General features: G+C 35.1%; 1 long non-coding RNA gene across 1 annotated transcript in view; it reads left to right on the forward strand.

The window, feature by feature from the left end:
* Window positions 1-2,227: 2,227 nt before the first annotated feature.
* The window catches only part of LOC118895009, a 62,533-nt gene continuing 43,579 nt past the window's right edge, over window positions 2,228-21,181 (forward strand). The window contains exon 1 of the long non-coding RNA XR_005019809.1: window positions 2,228-2,376. This is a non-coding gene — a long non-coding RNA (uncharacterized LOC118895009). The remainder of the gene's footprint in view (window positions 2,377-21,181) is intronic.

A 21,181-nucleotide genomic window follows, 5' to 3' on the forward strand; every position in this document is an offset into this window, starting at 1 on the left:
AGGGATCTGAACAACTACTGGCTTTTCTAATCACCTTAGTGACGAATGTTTAGAACACAACTAGGAAGTCTTCACTTAACCTTTCAAGATACAGGGTTGAGTTCATTTTCCTTAGAGATTTTATAACCCTGTTGGGAGCTCTCACACTTTATAATTCATTGGTTACTATGCTCTCTCCACTACTAGTCTGGGAGACCCTGGGGAGGGGGCAGATCTGTGTCCTACGAAACTGTTGTAGTTCCAACACCTAACAGAGTGAGAGGCAAACAGTAAGCACTTATTGAATATCAATTAGATGAATGGATAAATCAATGGTGAGATGTTGAGTACTTCTCATTTTCAAGGCATCATGTAAGATTTGTGGGGAAATATGTAATTATTATTTTTGATATCTGCCTATAAGGAATTTAAACTTTAGTTTGGCAGCTAGAACTCTGATACAAAAGTAATTAGTCATTTTTGATAGTTTATACTTTCTGCTTCCCTTTTCTCTGATTGATCACCTAACTTTAATCTTTATATGCCTCTATCACTGTGTCTTCTAAGGTTACTAAATGACCTCCTATTTGTCAAATCCAGTGTTTGAATTTTCTTAATCTGCTTGATCTCTATCTAGCACTGAGCACTACAGAATCCAGTCTTTTGAAATTCTCTTTTCCATTTTGGTACCAAGACACTGAACTGGATTCTGACATCTCCTTCCCTCCACCACTGTGCTAGTCATGCAGCCTCCATCATCAGCATGTTCAGTGTTCCTACCTGATGTATTATGTGCTTCCCTGTCTCTTCTTTTCTACACTGTATGCCCTTTAGAGTGTTTCCTAGGCTAATATCTCTGTTCATGATTTAACCTGTATGTGTAAAATCTACTTCTGTCACTGAGTATCATCACTTGAATACCACATCATCCTCTCAAATTCAGTGTTTTTAAGACTAAACATTGTGTTTCCCCTTAAGCCCCTATCTCTTATTCTGACACGGTACCAGGAGTTTCCTTGTCATCCAACCTTGAAACTTGGTACACATTTTCTCCTCTTCCTCACTTTTTCTATTCAACCTTTGGCTCTTATGGCAAAGATACATAGATTCCTTTTCATTGCCACAGGAACTGCCAAGGCATTGGTTTCCCTGCAACCAGGTTTTGCCTTCTTGAGTCCATGTTCTGTGTTGAATTGAGCCTCATAAACTATCCACATTAGCCCAACCTCAGAATCCTTCTATGATGGTTATTGCTTGCAGTCTGCCTCGCCTAGCCTAGAGTTTGAGGCCCTGTGTACAATGTGAATGACAGAGTTCTGCAGCTATTTTACCCCCTCACAAACCCAGTGATTTAGTGACAATGTACTGGTCAACGTGCCTGCTTTGGTGCATTTGCTTGCACCGTTCCCTTTTCTAGAATGAGTTGAAGCTCAAAAAGTACCTGAACTCTGACCTCATACTGAAGTCCAGTTAAAGTCTAAGGATCTCCCTAAAGCTTCCTGCATAGTAGTGTTTTCCAAAGTGTGGAGGACATAATTTTAAGTGGTGCATTAAAAGAAAGGCATCAAAAGAACATGAATTATTTAGTTAAAAAAGTTATTCCCTTTCGTATTTCCTTCACTCTTTCTAACTTTATCGAGGAGAAGACGCCAATTTGTTTAAACAAATTTTGGTTTTTAACATCCCTCTAACATTTAATAATTTTTCTTTTAATCAGTGAAAAAGCAGGGAGATAACTCAGTGCATTTGGCAGTCACCATTATCTAGTTAGAAATAAATAACGTTATTTTGTTTAGGTTTGTTTGTTACCTTTCATTTATGGTAAAAATACTGGTGTTTCTTTAGGATGATAATATTAATTTAAATAATATTTAAATGTAATATTAATTAATAGTTAAACAATCACGCAATTTTAATATTTAAATATTTAAATTTGATTTAAATATTTAAATCATGTTTCACTTACATACACAGAAAAATATCAGGTAAATAATAATATATGTAGCAATTAAGAGGGAAATTAAAGAAGGTGGGACATAGGACTACACAGAAATTATAAAAACTGCACATGAATGACTGCAATCTGGGGAACTCTCAATTACCATTTTAGCCTACAAATTTTTTTTTCATATTTAAACTGTGAAATTTTAGTCACTCTTCTAAGTTTTTCTGTATTAACTAATGGAATTCTTTCAAGAATCCTATGTAAGATACTATTGTTTTCTCTATTTTACAGATGAGGAAATGGAAGACATAATTTGCCCAGCTTCTCTCAAGTGGCAAAGCTGTAGAGAAAGGTTTTGAACCCAAGTCGTTAGCCTCCAGAACCTGTGCTTTTAGCTACAGTGCAACTCTGCCTCAGGAGAAGCACATCAATCTTCGATTTGATAATAACAAGTAAGATCTTTTATGTTCACTATCGTTCATCTGTCTCTTTCCCCCAGAGGGAAAATTTTTATTCAGACATGAAGTCCAGCTCTGTAGAAACCTCCTATAAGTAACTGTATTTAGAATTGATTTCCATCTCTACAAATGACTTGAAAAACTTTATTTTCCAACAGTTTAGTTCTTAAAACTCAGGGAGTACTCAGTACTACAGGTTCAATAACAAGTAGGAAAACACGTCTCTGCATGAATAACTTTTATAGTTTGTTCATTAGAAAGTCCTGGAGCATGATGACGAAGCACAATTTGCATCTGCTTCCTCAGCAGACTGCCCGGTAGATGAACAGCCCTGGGCAGTTCAAGTGAAATATTTAGTAACTAAACAGGGAGTAGTATGAAAGCAAATTATATACATTGGAGAAGTGCATCACAGAAAATGTTATGGTTTGACTTGATATTAGAAAGCATCACCCTTACATTTGCCTTTTCAATTCTCGAAAAAAAAAACTGAAAGGGCACTTTTCTGAAGAACTGCAATACCCTAATTTTATAATTACTGGAAATCATATTTTGATGTAAGGATTTTATAATAACCAGATATATTTCCAGCATCTATGTATTTAAAATATAGATCTCATATACAACTAAGAAATATTTCACACAGAAATTTGCTCGTAAACACTCAATATTTGCTTTTTAAACCCGCTTAATATAACTAAAGTTGCTGTATTTCTTTCATAATTCTACTATCTACTAATTATTGGTCTAACACAGGAGTAGGCAAACTATGACCCACATTTCAAACCTGGATATGGCCTCTTTTTTTGTGGCTCACAAGCTAAGAATGATTTTCACATTTTTAGGGGTTCAAAAGAAAAGAAAAAAAGAATTATGTGACAACGACTGTATGTAGCCCGTAAATCCTAAAATATTTACTATATAGCCTTTTACAGAAAAGTTTGCCAACCACTGATCTACCTTCTATGTTCTTCTATAATGTGCTTCCAGCTTTTATTTTGCTATGAAATTATTTCCTTTTTCTTAAATATCTCTGATTGAATTCTGGTCTGGTAGTACTTCATCTTTCAGTTTACAATATGTGATTCTGGTGCTGTAATATAAAGTCAGTCAGTTAAAGTCATCTCATATTTTACCTAACCTAGTGTTTTTTATGCTGGAAACCTGCACTTTAGGAAATGCACTTGAGCAACCATCTCCAAGGATGTCTATTTAAACCAGGATATCAGAACTGAGCCTAATACTGATTGGGGCGGGGTGTATTGCCAGTGGGAGGGAGGTAAGTCACTGAAGCCAGGGGGCAGACTGTTATATCTAGAATCCAAAGGTGGCCTGCCTACAAACCATGCCTCCTGGTATTTACACACCTGTAGAGTCCCCTTCCACACTGAATTTGAGTTTGCCTTTGGTACTTAACAGAATGCAGCACAAGTGACACCATATTACTTCCAAGCCAAGTCATAAGAAGTCTTGTAGCTTCTGGCTTGTTCTCTTGGAATGCTTGCTCTTTGAATGCTTTCTCTCAAAATCCAAAAAAATTAGCTAAGAATCTCAGGCCACATAGAAAAGACACATGTAGACATTCAGCCCCAGCTGAGCTCCTACACAACAGCCAGCATCAATCGCCAGTCATTTGAGTAAGCTATGCTGAATACCTAATCTCAGACTATAAGGCAATTCCAGAACCAGCTGCCATTTGTTTGCAATCATTTGAGAGATCCCAAGCAACAAACACCCAACTGAGCTTCTACCACCATGAAGGGTAATAATAAATTATTTCAAACCATTAAGTTTTGAAGTGATGTGTCATGCAGCAATAGATAAATGGAACATGTTCCAGTAATTCTTTGAGTATGTCCTTATTTACAGGCTTATCTTGTACTTTCCTGTGGCATGCCTGGGATCAACCATTTCTCCAAGAAACCCTAATTTCTATTAGTGGAGAATGATATTTAAAAACTAAGATATGGATGTTAGATGATCTCCTTGTTATAATAGGTCTCTACTTTGAGGTCCTCTCAGGGGCCAGTACTAAAATATACAATATAGGTTATTTATTTATCTATTATCTAACCATGCATTCACAATGAAAATTTTCAATTCTAAAACAACCACACAGATTATTGTAACCATCCCCTTTAACATATTTGTACCTCTTATTGCTGTCAATATACTTACTTATTTGATCAATCTCTCATGCTTCGTACCAACTTTATAATGAGGGAGCCCTTTCTTCCCTCAGTGTAGATGCCCTCCTTACCCTACTCAAGTTTTAACTCCAAACTCAGCAAAGATACTAATGCTACACCCATCTACTATATGAGCTCCAACCTTTATTGCCCATCTAATGACTTTTGACAAAATGAGGAAGGGAAGAAGGGAGGAAGGGAGGAAAGCAGGAAGGAAGGGAAGGAGGGAGGGAGGAAGGAGGGAAGGAAAGAAAAAGGATATGTTTTTTTTTTTTGATGTTATCTTTTTGTTTTTTAATTTAATTTAATTTAATTTATTTATTTTTGTCTGTGTTGCGTCTTCGTTTCTGTGCGAGGGCTTTCTCTAGTTGCGGAAAGCAGGGGCCACTCTTCATCGCGGTGCGCGGGCCTCTCACTATCGCGGCCTCTCGTTGCGGAGCACAGGCTCCAGACGCGCAGGCTCAGTAATTGTGGCTCACGGGCCCAGTTGCTCCGTGGCATGTGGGATCTTCCCAGACCAGGGCTCGAACCCGTGTCCCCTGCATTAGCAGGCAGACTCTCAACCACTGCACCACCAGGGAAGCCCAAGGATATGTTTTAATAGTGATTTTTGAGGAGAAAATCTGGCACATGTTGACTTATCTTGAGATTGGAGTATGAAGAGAGCAGTGTAAAATTGGCCAAGAGGATATCTAAAAAATCAGGCAGAGCTGATGTGAGAAAATGGAGAAAAGACATTTTGAAGAGAAATTTGAGCTTAAGAGCTGAATAGGTACAGGAATTTATACAGAAAAATAAGTAAAAGATGATTTCTAAGTACGAGACTTTTATTTTGTTGGGATGTAGAGAGTAGGGCAAAGAAGATATGTTCATGTGAGTGTTCTTGGGGCTAAATAACCTATTAAACATTGCTGCATAACTTTGCAACTGTAGATTTGTGATGCAAATATGGAAAATTAAGTCAAATTTTCATGTGGTTATAGTCAACAAGAAGAACCAATGGAATAATGTCTAATTTAACCATACATAGCAAACCCAGGTATAGTAACTATGCTCAACCCTTAAATATAAGACCGTGGCTTAGTGTTTTACATGTAAAACAGGCTCAGAAAAAAGATGAATTCAGCATTGGCCACATCACAAGTTCATCCAGTAACTAAAAGCAAAGCATTTCTCAAATGATTTTTTTAGCTTGCAAACAGATTGTACTCTCTTGTTAAAACATACTGAAATCTGTGTTATGAAGCTCTGATAGGTTATGCCATAGTAAATTCTTATTCTTCTTTCAGTCAATGATAGAAAAAGAAGCCTGATTTGGAAGAATTGAAATTGATTTACAATGAGAAAGAAATTCTTAATTTTTCCCTTTGAGCTACAATTTCTCTTTTCTCTCTCAATGAACTATAAGTAAAAGTAAGACCTTGTCATCCATCAGTCACTCACACCCTCTGAAAAACTACTGTTTCAGTCCCAGCCCTGTGATGACTTGGAAACTGGTCATTAACTTATTTAGTACTGGTCAGCTGAGCCCACATTCCACACTCTCATTTTCTCTAGAATAGAAACAATTACTGTTCTCAATCTTATTCACCCACGTCTTCCATATATGATCTGTCTCAATTTTTAAGAAACCAGTTATTTTATCTATTATTCACAATATGGTTTTCAACATCCACTATTCTCACTAAATGTGGACAAATAGTTTTATGCATTTCCAGATTTTAATAGGTAAATATTTTCTTCATGGAGAAAAAATCTATCTTTTAATCTGCTCTATAATTTATGGACATACACTATTTTAAAAAAATATAAAACAAAACTAAACAAAACAAAACAGACATTCAGCATGCTGGATGCTCAAAAGTTATCTAACTTCTTCAAAGGCAACCTGTTGCATAATTCTTTAAAAACAAATATTAGCATTATTAAAGAAGTAATTATTTATAAGAAGTAATTAGATTGTAATAAGTCAAGGATGCTTGTTGTAATATTTAGGGAACCCAGGAAAAGAATGCATACTTAACAACTTAATAGAAAGTTTAAAAAATGGAATTTTTGATAATAGTAATATGTGATCAATCTAAAAGATGAACAAGAAGAGAGAAAAGAGAACATAAAATAAAATAGGTCAAATAGAAAATATTATACCATTTAGATGATGGAGAGAAAAATGGCCAACTACTTGGGAAACTGTAAATATATATACAGTTTATACACACAAATATATAATTGAAATAAAAGTGAATTCTATAAAAACTATAATTTTCAATGAAGAAATTAACTCATGAAATATGAAGAAATTATGAATAGATATTTATATAACCTAAGAGGTAGGGATAACTTTTTTCATTTGTAAGATTAATGACTGAATCTCTAATGAGAAAGTGTTAGAATTGACCATGTGTTTAAAACATCTTCACACCAAATTAAAGTATATAAACAAAGAAACATAAAATAGACAAATAGGAAAATGATGCAATATATACCAAAAGATTAAACTTCTTGATACATAGAATGTTCTTAGACAATAATAAAAAATATTTATATAATGTTTCTTTGCAGTAACTGTAGCTTTGTACCATCAGATTTAAAAAATCATAGAGCTGAGAGAGATTAAATATAAATCTTCATTTTATAAAAAAAAAACCAAAACATGCGAGCACTCCAGTAGAAAAATGGGAAAGGTCGTCAACAGGCAATTCAAATGAATAACATTAGATAAATTATAAAATATGTTACCTCAAGAGAAATCAAAGAAATATTACTTTAAAACTCATTCTAAATTATTATACTGGAAAATGTTAATGCAGTTATGTGTGGGAGAATGGACATTTTCGTATGCAACTATCACACTGTAATTTTGTATAACTCTAGAGGATATGATGGAGCCAAAAGTTTAATGCATTTCTTCAAAATTCCATTTTTAGGAATATTCCCTCCTAGGCAAGTCACTTGATAAGTGTAAAAATTATAAGTATATAACAACATGACTTTAACAATTTTGTAAGTAATAAGAAAAAAGATACTTTAAAAAAAATTTTATTGCAGTATAGTTGATTTACGATGTTGTGTTACTTTCTGCTGTACAGCAAAGTGAATGAGTTACATATACACATATATCAACTCTTTTTTAAGATTCTTTTCCCATATAGGTCATTACAGAGTATTGAGTAGAGTTCCCTGTGCTATACAGTAGGTCCTTATTAGTTATCTATTTTATATATAGTAGTGTGTATATGTCAATCCAAATCTCCCAATTTATACCCCCCCCCCAGTAACCATAAGATTGTTTTCTACACCTGTGACTCTATTTCTATTTTGCAGATAAGTTCATTTGTACCATAGAAAAAAGATACTTACAATAAACAATTATTCTTAACTTTATTTCACCTCATGCAGTCATAGTTCCTGCAAGAACATGTGAAAAGGTAGTCTTTGTACATATACTTTCGATAATGGAAATTTCTTAGGGTCAAAAAATCTCCTCAGATGATTTTTTTTTATTAATTTTTATTGGAGTATGGTTGCTTTACAATGTTGTGTTAGCCTCCACTGCACAACAAAATGAATCAGCCATACACATACAGATATCCCCTCCCTTTTGGACTGCCCTCCTATTTAGGTTACCACAGTGCATTAGGTACAGTTCCCTGTGGTATTCGGTATGTTCCCATCAGTTGTCTATTTTATACATAGTATCAATAATGTATATGTGTCAATCCCAGTCTCCCAATTCCTCCCACCCCACCCCTTTCCTCCTTGGTATCCATAAATTTGTTCTCTATGTCTGTGTCTCTATTTTTACTTTGCATATAAGATCATCTATACCATTTTTCTAGATGCCACATATATGCGTTATTATACGATATTTGCTTTTTCCTTTCTGACTTACTTCACTATGTATGACACTCTCTAGGTCCATCCACGTTTCTACAAATGACCCAATTTCATCCCTTATTATGGCTGAGTAATATTCCACTGTATATACATATACATACCACATCTTTTTTATCCATTGCTCTGTCAATTGACATTTAGGTTGCTTCCATGTCCTGGCTATTGTAAATAGTGCTGCTATGAACTTTGGGATGTGTGTGTTCTTTTGAATTATGGTTTTCCCTGGGTATGTGCCTAGTAATGGGATTGTTGGGTCATATGGTAGTTCTATTTTTAGTTTCTTCAGGAACCTCCATACTGTTTTCCATAGTGGCTGTATCAATTTATATCGCCAAAAGTGTATGAGGTTTCCCTTTTCTCTCTCCAGCATTTATTGTTTGTAGATTTTTTGGTGATGGCCATTCTGACCAATGTGAGGTGATACCTCACTGTAGTTTTCATTTGTTTTTCTCTAATAATTAGTGATGTTGAGAATCTTTTCATGTGTTTGTTGGCCACCTGTTTGTCTTCACTGGAGAAATGTCTATTTAGGTCTTCTGCCCATTTTTTGATTGGGTTGTTTGTTTTTTTGATATTGAGCTGCATGAGCTGCTTGTAAATTTTGGAGATTAATCCTTTGTCAGTTGCTTCGTTTGCAAATATTTTCTCCCATTCTGAGGGTTGTCTTTTTGTCTTGTTTATGGTTTCCTTTGCTGTGCAAAAGCTTTTAAGTTTCATTAGGTCCCATTTGTTTATTTTTGTTTTAATTTTCATTACCCTAGGAAGTGAGTCAAAAAAGATGGTGCTGTGATTTGTGTCAAAGAGTGTTCTGCCTATGTTTTCATCTAAGAGTTTTATAGTGTCTATTCTTACATTTAGGTCTTTAATCTATTTTGAGTTTATTTTTGCATACGGAGTTAGGGAGTGTTCTAATTTCATTCTTTTACATGTAGATGTCCAGTTTTCCCAGCACCACTTATTGAAGAGGCTGTCTTTTCTCCATTGTATATTCTTGCCTCCTTTATCAAAGATAAGGTGACCATAGGTGCGTGGGTTTATCTCTGGGCTTTCTATCCTGTTCCATTGATCTATATTTCTGTTTTTGTGCCAGTACCATATTGTCTTAATTACTGTGGCTTTGCAGTATAGTCTGAAGTCAGGGAGCCTGGTTCCTCCAGCTCCATTTTCAGATAATTTTTTATCTGAATTTCTATGTACTCCTCTAGCCGCCAGCATTCCCATACAGACTTGCTGTCAATATACACTAAAAGGTATGAACAGTACAATGTGAAAAGCCCCTGACATGATTTCAAATATATGAACTTCATTAAATTGTTCTGATTCTTTATTGAATTTTTCTTTCAGCCTTAGTGTCTGAGATTGATTTCAAGCAAATGCAGCAACAAATCAAATGTTCTTCCTTGGGAATAGATGAATGTTTTGCTGCTTGTCAATCTCTAAGTTCCATTACCATTTCTTTCTCTTTGTGTGGAGTTTTGATTGTCTGTTTGTTTGTTTTAGACATTTTATGTCTATCATTTACAGTTCTGGTACCCTGAGTATTCCAAAATAATTTAATACTGAAGATGGACTCTGAATTTGGGGATGCCAGTTTCCCCACAATCAATAAGGCTGCATACCTGATTAGAAGCACCATCATATATCACAATCCTACCAGATAGTCTGATCTGCTACAAAGGTTGTCTGAGGTTGCTGGTGGTAGAACTTTGGAGAAGTCACTTGAAGATTCTCCCTGGTCTTCACTATCTTATTGTAAGATGATGAATTTGATTGCAGTAGATGGCTTTTGTAAATAATCTCTTTCAGTTCAAAATTAGTTCAGTGCTCTTAATCCCATACCCCTATCTTGCCCCTTCCCCCACCCTATCCCCACTGGTAAACCACTAGTTTGTTTTCTATATCTGTGAGTCTGCTTCTGTTTTGCTATATACATTTGTTTTATTTTTTAGATTCCACATATAATTGATATCATATAGTCTTTTGTGTGTCTACATTTGAGAAATGTCCTATTTTGTTATTCTTAGAATACTTCCCACCACAGAAGCCAGCTACCAGTTTTCCTCATCTCCCTTGAAGCTATGCACAGGCATGTGTACTGGATATTGCTAATCACATCACTGAAGCTAGAGGCTTATAAAATAAAGGTCTATGTCGAATTTATTAAGTAAGGGTTATGGTAAAGGTAGATGCTACATTTAATTTCCAGTGGTAATTAAGGAAGCTTCACTGTGACTTTCTGCAGCATTCCTGAATGTTTTATCTTCAAGAATTTTTTGATCCTTCCATAGATTATTTTATTTTTATTAAATAATCTTTTCCACTTAAATTAGCCAGCTTTTTTCTACTGCTTACAACCAAGAACTTTCACTGAAACATTAGCACATAGTAGTAGTCTTCAAATGGTGGTGGTGGTAGTTAATAATAGTTATAGTAGAAACTGTCATATTATATTAAAATATGAATGGCTAAATGTTGATAATTGTTGGAGCTGGACGATGAGTATACAGAAGTTTATTACACTATTCTCTCTTCTTTTATGTATATTTGAAATTTTCTGTGATAACTTAAAAAGCACTTAAATATATGCATGACAGACACATGTGATGACAGTTGGAAATTGATTCTTAACAGATTCTTTACAGTTTATTTTTAAAACTATATGAAAGATATCTGCAAGAACTGGCAATTCCAAATATGAGGCTATATTCAGCTTTATTTTTTGTTTAATATTGTGAATATCTACTTGGCCCACCTGGAGGATGCAATCACAAATGATATGAGGGGTTGATGAGAGACTTGAATTCATCATCCCAATATATTAACCAGCGATAAGTTTTGTGTTTCAAATTTTGATCATGCAGTTTCTTCAAAGAATTATATTTTATATTAAAATATGTGGTGAAGCAGGGTACAAAATAAAATTACAAGTAATTTTTTAAAAATTGTCTTAGTAATAGATACTGCTAATAAAATTATGTTTTTGTCAAATGATCTGCTTTGAAGTATAATACTATGTCAATCAATGTTTTTTTTAACTTTTAAAGGTTGCATTTAATTATTGTAAAATATTAAAATAACCAATGTCAGGGATATGCTTGGTAATTGACATTAGACATATATGCATATCTGGAGATATTATTAATGCAAATAAGATGTTTTCTTTAACCCACTAAAATGCATAGCCAGAAAAAATAATATTTTTTTCATGGTTAATACTTTGTTTATTTTCTTTTAAAATTTTTATGCCACTGTACCTTATTATAATTACATTTCAGTGTTATATTCTAAATTCTCTCTCTTAGCACACTAACACGAGTATTTACTCAGTGTTATCAAAATCTTTGCAATGACTGCCTCATAACTCTGTGTCATCATAACCTAGTTCGATTAAGGATTCTTTCATGAGAAAAAATAATATTTTTTAATATTTCAAGGTACAATTTGTCTATATAATCATGAAGTGGAAGAGAATAAATCTAAATCAATAACTGAATAGAAAAACAATTTTGTATTGCACTGTAAAGTGTTATTATCATATTTCATGAGTGTATTGTTCTAAAACAAGACTCCTTAAGCTCTTCGTAGATAGTAGCATAGCCAGAAGCTGAAGTCCAATATCAACGTCTAATTAACAAATGGAAATCAACCGGGTGGGAGTTACTCTTTTTGCGTACCCTAATAATACCCTAATATTGGCAACAGATTCAAATGAATCTATACATCTACAAATTTGTTGAGAACTGTGAAATCATAAAAATTTCTTCAAATTTATGATTATGAGCTTCAGTCTTTATATACATAGAGGTTTGTAAATTTGTGTTATTCGGTATAAAATAACCTTTAATAGTCTCTAGAACCTTTAATATAAAATGTATCAAGAGAGTATCTTTGTTTAGGATTTTATTATTTTAACTATCCATACTAGTTTTGCTTCCTAAATGCAACTCGAATTCTGTCTCATATATCTAGTGTTAATGTTTTAGTATAGGTTCTTGTCATCTTTTTCCTTGACCAACACAGATGCCATGTAGCCAATTTTCCTAATTATTATCTATCCTCTTTCAATTCCTCTTCAGTCACCATAGTTTATTGATTCTAAGTACATAATTTTTCATATTTAAATTTCTTTGAAATTAGAATACTTCTTACAATCGCTGTCAGCCAGATGGCAGTCATGATGAGGTTATTAGTGTCTTCACCCAAACATCAAGTGTCCCAGTATCATAACCTGCATGAATGTCAGCGACTTAAAAACAAACAAACAAACCTAGAATAATGGTAGAACAACATTCCTAAAGAGAAAGTCAAAAGTAGTCTAGCTTTATATGACTGCACACCTAACTTTCAAGCACTAATAGCTTTCAGTTCTTCATCAGTTCTTTAAGAAATGTTGTATTACCAACATTCTTGATGGAACAGAGGAAGATTTAGAATGTAAAATCACAGATACTGACCACTCTGAGTTGAAAATGACTCAGTATTTCATATGAATACATTCTTCTTATGAAGAAGTTTTGAAAATACCTTAACCATTTTCTTTCCATTGTAATATCCTTTCTAAACGTATGCACGGCAGTTATAACTAATAAAAATCAATGTTTAATTCTAAAAATAGCTCTTTCAACAACTATAAAGTAATAAAGTGATCAGTAAGCATTGTTTTATAGTTTAATTAGTGGTATTTTTTCTTTCAGTGTACCTTAAAACCTTTGGCATCTTTGTTCAGTAATTCAGTAATTACCTTGTGTCACCTTTCTAATTAGCTTACCTTCAATTAAAAAAATAGCCATCAACATCTCCCTGTTACCTATGAAATGCAGTCACAACTCATTAGCATGATGGGGCCTGCTTTAGGTTGGGTTATCTAGAAGTAGAGACCAAAACAGAGTTCTTGCACAGTTGATTTGCTGAAGCAATGCTTCCGGGTGAAACCTGTGATTGTCTGGGAAACAGAATGGGCAGAAGAAACATCAAGGTAAGAATGTGTGCTCAGCTGAAGTGTATGTGCGGTCTCCATAAAAATATGCGTTCAGCTGACCCTTTGAGGAGCATGTGGTGGTTCTGTGCTGTATCAGCGTAGTTAAGTTGGAACTATATTCCTAGAATCTCTTTCTCATTATGGTTTTGGGTTTATGGTTGGCCACAAGAGAAATATGCATGAGATTTGTAGGGCAGAAGTGAAGCAATAGCCATTCTACTCTGAAGGTCGGTGAAGGGCACCGGGTGCTGGTGCAGATTGCTCCCGCTGTTGACGAGCTGGCTCTCCTGCTTGGCCGGAGGCTGCAGCTGGGGGTTCACAGCCGCTCCAGCTCCCATTTGATCTCCTACAGTTTCTCTAAGTCCTGGGCCAGCTGAGTATGCAGCTCCATGGTGTGGGTCTCCAGCTTCACCTACAGGTCAGCTATACCATCATGGTTGGAGGCGGTGGGAAACAGACATGCATTTCAGTTTGTGCCTGTTGGTTCTAGTCTGCCTTCATGAGTTCTACTTTGCTCTTTTTCTGTTCCACTGTATGTCCACCTTTTCTTCCTAACTGCCCTTCTGACTTTTGGCAACTTCACCTATACCATGAGATGCAGAGGCAACAGTCTTCTACAGACTTTTTCACCATTGCTCATATTTGCATAGGTTTACACTGTCCTACAATTTACCATCTATGTAATTTGTCTCCTCATTTCCTGATACTTCATATGGGCCCTGATTCTGACCATAGTTAGTCTTTTTGTCTACTTTCCTAACAACCATCCCTTTCTTTTCAGGTTCTAAGGTTTGTTTGTTTCTTTGTTTTAATTTTATTGGAGGATAGTTGCTTTACAATGTTATGTTAGTTTCTTGCTGTATAGCAGAGTGAATCAGTCATATGTATACATATATCCCCTCTTTTTAAAATTTCCTTCCCATTTAGATCACCGCAGAGCACTGAGTAGAGTTCCCTGTGCTAGGCAGTAGGTTCTCATTAGTTATCTATTTTACACATAGTAGTGTATATATGTCAGTACCAATATCCCAGTTCTTCCCACCTCCCCTTCCCCCCTTGGTAATCATAAGTTTTGTGCTCTACAGCTGTGATTCTATTTCTGCTTTGCAAATAGGTTCATCTGTACCATTTTTCTAGATTCCACATATAAGTGATATTTTACGATATTTGTTTTTCTCTTTCTGACTTTTACTTCACTCTGTGACAGACTCTGGGTCCATCCACCTCACTACAAATAACTCAATTTCATTTCTTTTTATGACTGAGTAATATTCCATTGCATGTATGTGCCACATCTTCTTTATTCATTCATCTGTCGATGGACACTTAGGTTGCTTCCATGCCCTGGCTATTGTATTATAAATAGTGCTGCAATGAACATTGGGGTGCATGCATCCTTTTGAATTATGGTTTTCTCCAGATATATGCCTAGGAGTGGGATTGCTGGGTCATATGCACAGCAAAGGAAACCATAAACAACATGAAAAGATAACCCTCAGAATGGGAGAAAATATTTGCAAATGAAGAAACTGACAAAGGATTAATTTCCAAAATATACAAACAGCTCATGCAGCTCAATATCAAAAAAACAAACAACCCAATCAAAAAATGGACAGAAGACCTAAGTAGACATTTCTCCACAGAAGACATACAGATGGCCAACAAACACATGAAAAGGTGCTCAACATCACTAATTATTAGAGAAGTGCAAATCAAAACTACAATGAGGTATCACCTCACGCCAGTCAGAATGGCCATCATCAAAAATTCTACAAACAATAAATGCTGGAGAGAGTGTGGAGAAAAGGGAACCCTCCTACACTGTTGGTGGGAATGTAAATTGATACAGCCACTATGGAGAACAGTATGGAGGTTCCTTAAAAAATTAAAAATAGAGATACCATACGACCCAGCAATCCCACTCCTAGGCATATATCCAGAGAAAACCATTCCTTTTTATACTCCAGACCTAGACAGATTTTCTTCTCTTTCTGTCTGGAAAGCTACTGTGCAACCTAATAGATTATCCTCCAATGTGCCTTCCTCTGAGCTGTCACATCACTCTGGACATGCCTTCAGTATAGGAACTATCAATATTTTATTTGCATTACAGCTACATCTTTGGTTTTTAGGTTGTTTAGTAACTCGAGGTTTGCTGTTATTCAAAGTAGATGGAGTCTGGGACTTCCCTGGTGGTCCAGTGGGTAAGACTCTGTGCTCCCAATGCAAGGGGCTGGGGTTCTAACCCTGGTCAGGGAACTAGAACCCACATGCATGCCGCAACTAAAGATCACGCATGCTGCAACTAAGCATTCCGCAACGACGATCCCGAGTGCTGCAACTAAGACCTGGCGCAGCCAAAATAAATAAATAAATAATTTTTTTAAAAAAGTATATGGAGTTATCACTGAAAGCTTAAATTGCTTTGTACTGTACCTTGGGTAATTGAAATTAGAATGCTAGCAGTATTACATTTTTAAATCTTAATGTTTATAATGTATGTGTACATTAAGAGGATTCTAATTCAGCTTTGCATGAGTTACCATATTCTTATGGACAAAGATAGGGCAAATGAGAATTAAGGACATGTGGACCAAAGTTCCTGTAAGATTTCTTTTTTGCTTTGTTTCTCAGCTTTTGTTTTTGTGTAATTTTTATCACCCCTTCAAATGAATAGCTCAACAGAAAAACTGCTTGAATTTATGTGTACTCACAAAAGAAATCCATGTGAGGTTCATTTTCTCTCCTATATTCTTCTGACAAGCAGTTCTACTTTCACTACTATTTTCACATAGTGTATTATTAAAGCTACTAAAAGAAAGATAAGTAGAAAAAAAAGGAAAAACATATTTTAAAACTAAAATTCTTCTGATAATTATGAAGAGTTTGCAAATTTCAAGAAATTGTGAAAGTTTTAAGACCAGACTGGAATTACATGTACTATAATTTATAAAACCCGAATTTGGAACTGGGGAGATGTTTGGGATATGGAAGGCCTATGTAATTCAAACAGGACAGTGGTTAATGAACAAAATAGATTGAAGCACACATGTGTAGAACCTGAAGACTTTTCCCCAGGGAATATTGTCAGGAGGAAAAAAAAAAAAAAAACAATGAAAGATATGAACAAGGAAAGAACTGAAAAAATAACCCAAAAGAAGAAAAACCTCAGAAAGCTAAACATAACACGCTGAAGATTAAAGAACTCAAATTTTAAGTTGTTCTCATTTGATAGAGATAGTGAATATTTTTAATTAATTAATGCTAGCTGTTGTAACAAAAAATTCAAAATTACCTTTGATTAACACAGTACAGTTTTATTTCTTGCTCTCCTCACTGGCTAATCAGATGTTTGGCATGTGGTCCTCTTCATAATTCCTAGAACTCAGTCATATAACTGAATTGCAAGGGAGGTTGGACTTGTAGGCTAGATGTGTGTCCGGAAAAGTAAGAACATTGGTTTAGGTAAGCAGCTAGCATTCTCTGCCACACCTACTTTAAAGTGTATCTCAGAGGACACCCCTTTTATAAAACCTTTCCTGATTCCCCTTAGTTCTACTGAATTTCCTTAAACAGATCTGTCATCTGTCTCATTTGACTTGAAAAAGTCTGGGCTTCTTTTTATTTTGTACTGGGTTTGTCCTTCCCATTAGAATGGATCTTAGCTCTTCTGAGGGCAAAAACTGAGTGTTAATCATCTTTGTGTCTCCTGTAGTAATCAGTGTAGTGCCTTATGCATTTAGAGACAATTGTATTTGAATTTGAATTTTATTTTGTTTAGTGGAAAGAAATAAATTCTCAAAAAAAATTAAACTCACTAAAATTACAACTGGCAGCTTTATATAGTTATTTGTTTAGCTTTATTTGGGAGATTATTTTAAAGCTTAGCATATATTCTAATAAAGTCATACTTTAGAAAATGCATTTCAGGCATGAAAGAGTGATGGCGTATGTGTTGCAGATGGAAAAGAACAAAAGATGCCACTTACACTTCCAACATACTGAAAATAATATAATGAAGGCTCATAAATGACTGTGCTTCTCTCATAATGAATTAAACAATTCACAAGAACAAAAGGACAATTTTAGAATAGAGTGGTAAATGTAATAGAGCTACTTAGTGAGGAAGGGAGTCATTATTGAGAGATGAAAGAGGAAGAAACAAATTGAAACAATGAGACTATATTCCATGATTGTTTTCCCATTTTTACTTTAGGAAGGTAGATGAGTTACAGAACTCATCTTGATTCTGTTAAGTGTTTAAAGTAAAACTAGGAATAAAGTTTTGAAAGTGTTCTTTAAAAAATGTGAATGCCAGTATTGACCGCAGCTGCACGCTAATTAAGGAATCTGTTAATAATGATAAGAAAGCTGGCCCATTCCCAATTCAGATTGATTATCACCAGGACAGACAGCATAAGTGATGGCCACACAATACCATTAAGATATATATCAAAGAGTCTGAGAGGGAAACTTTAAGATCTACAGTAAGATTGTCAATCCATGGCAAAATATAGTCAGATCACATCAATTTTCAATTTTTTTCTTTCGTAAATACATGTGTAGAATGAATGATCAATTGATGGTATACCACAAATGAAAGGGTGGTTCAATGACATTGTATACTCTGTTTAAAAATTAAGAGCCACCTAGCCAGAGCATTGGTCATGCTGATGCCATGTTTACATCTTAAAATGTGGATGTAATTCAGATGCATGAGATAAAACTTATACTCTTAAAGTACAGAGTTTTATTTCAAATCCAACCATTGTATTGAGGGGCTTAATTCAGTTGTATTGGGTTGGCCAAAGAGTTCTTTCGGTTTTTAAGTAAAAATATAAAAGACACATTTTTCAGTTTCACCAAGAACTTTATTGAACAACATATTCACCATTTTGTTCCACTACATTCTGCCATTTTTCAGGCAACTTCATAATTCCATCTTACCAAAAATTTTTATCTTTTTGAGCAAAGAATTGTTCCAGGTGCCTTTCACAGTCTTCCAGGGAATTAAAATTTTTTCCATTAAGACAATTTTGTAAAGACCAGAATAAATGGAAATCCAAAGGTGCAATGTCTGGAGCATATGGCGAATGAATCAGAACTTCCCAGCCAAGCTGTAACAGTTTTTGTCTGGTCATCAAAGAAATATGAGGCCTTGCGTTATCCTGATGAAAGATTATGCATTTTCTGTTGACTAATTCCGGACACTTTTCACTGAGTGCTGCTTTCAGTTGGTCTAATCGGAAGCAGTACTTGTTGGAATTAATCATTTAGTTTTCCAGAAGGAGCTCATAATAGAGGACTTCCTTCCAATCCCACCATATACACAACATCACCTTCTTTGGATGAAGACCGGCCTTTGGTGTGGTTGGTGGTGGTTTATTTCACTTGCCCCACGATCTCTTGCATTCCACATTGTTGTACAGTATCCACTTTTCATTGCCCATCACAATTTGTTTTAAGAATGGAAAGTTTTCGTTACATTTAAGTAGAGAATCGCATGCGGAAATACGGTCAAGAAGGTTTTTTTTGCTTAAGTTACGTGGAACCCAAACATCAAAGCGATTCACATAACCAAGCTGGTGCAAATAATTTTCAACACTTGATTTGGATATTCTGAGTATGTCAGCTCTCTCCCACGTGGTATAAAGTTGATTGTTCTCAGTTAATGTCTCTATTTGATCACTATCAACTTCAACTGGTCTACCCAACCGTGGAGCATCATCCAGCGAGAAATCTCCAGCACGAAACTTCTCAAACCACTTTTGACATGTTTGATCAGTCACAGCACCTTCTCCATACACTGCCAAAAAAATCTTTTTTTGCGTTTCAGTTGTGTTTTTACCTTTCTTGAAATAATAAAGCATAATATGCCAAAAATGTTGCTTTTTTTCTTCCATCTTCAATATTAATGGCCACGCAAAAATTCACCAATTTTTATGTGTTTTTTTTTTAATGCACGCTGATATGACAGCTGTCACAATACAATCTAACAACATTGTTTCAAATGAAGTTAAAGACAACTAAGCACTGCTAGAGTGATCTTATGGAAAAATCTGAACGAACTTTTTGGCCAACCGTATTTAATAAGTACACTTCTGAAAGTTTCATGTGATAGCATTTGGCTGTAATGGAATTTGTTGTTCTATTTTAAGAATAGAACATAATTTAAGTTTTAAGGATAGAATACTCGTGTACATTGTCAAGCATATTATTACCTAGATTTGGATAAATTACAGATCAGAATATGTCCCTGCCTGAAATGTTAAGAACCTTACCCACTAACTCAATTGCCTTATACCTGGTTTAGTCAGGTCCCACAACAGTAGCATTCTAAATATTCTGTCTTATTTGGTGTGAACACAAGGTCCGAGGGCTGTTTGGGGTTAAAGGTTAGTATCATTATTTCTGACAAAAGATCAGGTTTATTGTTTCTGGCAATAATTGATATAGTTGGGCAGACTCTGTCTCCACCCAGAAAATATGTATTTTACTTGCCAAGAGAATATTAAATTTGCAAATGAATCTAAGATTTAATTTAATAATATTTTGAGATGATAACAGAGTTTTAAAGTTTCTTACAGATATCAAAATTTTCTCATTGTCCTGAGGCCATTTGCCCAGTGACTCAGTGGCATTTATTTATTCTGGGAAAGAGTTGACACAGAATAAAACAAAGCAGTCTATTGAATTTCTGAACACATTTTTAAAATATAGAGCTGTCTTGGGATAGAATTGAGTATCTATTGCAAATACTAGAATTTTTGTAGACAAAAGGATTTGGGTTCTATTATGTTAAAAAACTAGTGAGCTCAGAACAGAAAGATTATACCTATACCACATCACAAATGAAATCTATGAATTGTATAAAAGCGCATTTTCCTGCTGTAGTAAATGGAGAAAACAGTAGAACCAATCAGATGGAGAGAGAGGGAGAGATTTAGAAAAGATATGTCTAGAGCTTTAGATGCTTCTTGAGTCCTTTGGAAAGGATCTAACATCTTCTCTAGGGCAGATTGCAAAAGGTGGGTGTGAGAGTAAGTTTAGTGGGGTCTAAGACAGACATGTCTCCCTTCCTAGGCAATAGTGTGAGATATTAGATTCTCTTAGAGTGATCCCCTGTCCAGACTGAATCCTGAGTGGTTATCGTAGCAATGGACATGGGTGGAGCCAAAGGGAATGGGCTTAAAGTCAGATTTGTAGGGTCCTTGCATTCCATCACTATCTGGGAGTGTCTATGAAAGTTCCCTAGGTCCAGTTAGAGAGTATGGTTCTGGCTGAGAACAAGTGAGCCTAACCAAAGATATACATGGAAGCACAATGAGGCCTAGACCTGGATACCAGAGGTCGTGGGATGATCATGGACATAAGCGGTAGATGCCAGCATACAATGCCGCAGACCAAGAAGAATGAGTTACTCTCGGTGTAGGCCAAAGCAGATGAAAAATAATGGTAGAAAAAAATTCCCCATGATGCCAGGGCAATAAGTAAGCCACCCTAACCCTGCTCATCAAACTTAGATCACTTCAAAGAGAAGGAAAAAAGAAAAGAGAAGACTACTGAGGAAGATCCATAATTGACTGACTAGTTATGTAAGTACCTAACATAAAAACTGAACTGATTACCTAAAAATAAGATGAGAGGTATTAAGCAAAATGAGAAGTTCTAAAATAAGCTGAGTTCAATTATATAGATAAAAGTCACCTAACCATAAGCCTACTGTGTGGCTAAA

The sequence above is a fragment of the Balaenoptera musculus genome, chromosome 4, assembly GCF_009873245.2.
Source record: "Balaenoptera musculus isolate JJ_BM4_2016_0621 chromosome 4, mBalMus1.pri.v3, whole genome shotgun sequence".
In the NCBI taxonomy this organism is placed as follows: domain Eukaryota; kingdom Metazoa; phylum Chordata; class Mammalia; order Artiodactyla; family Balaenopteridae; genus Balaenoptera; species Balaenoptera musculus.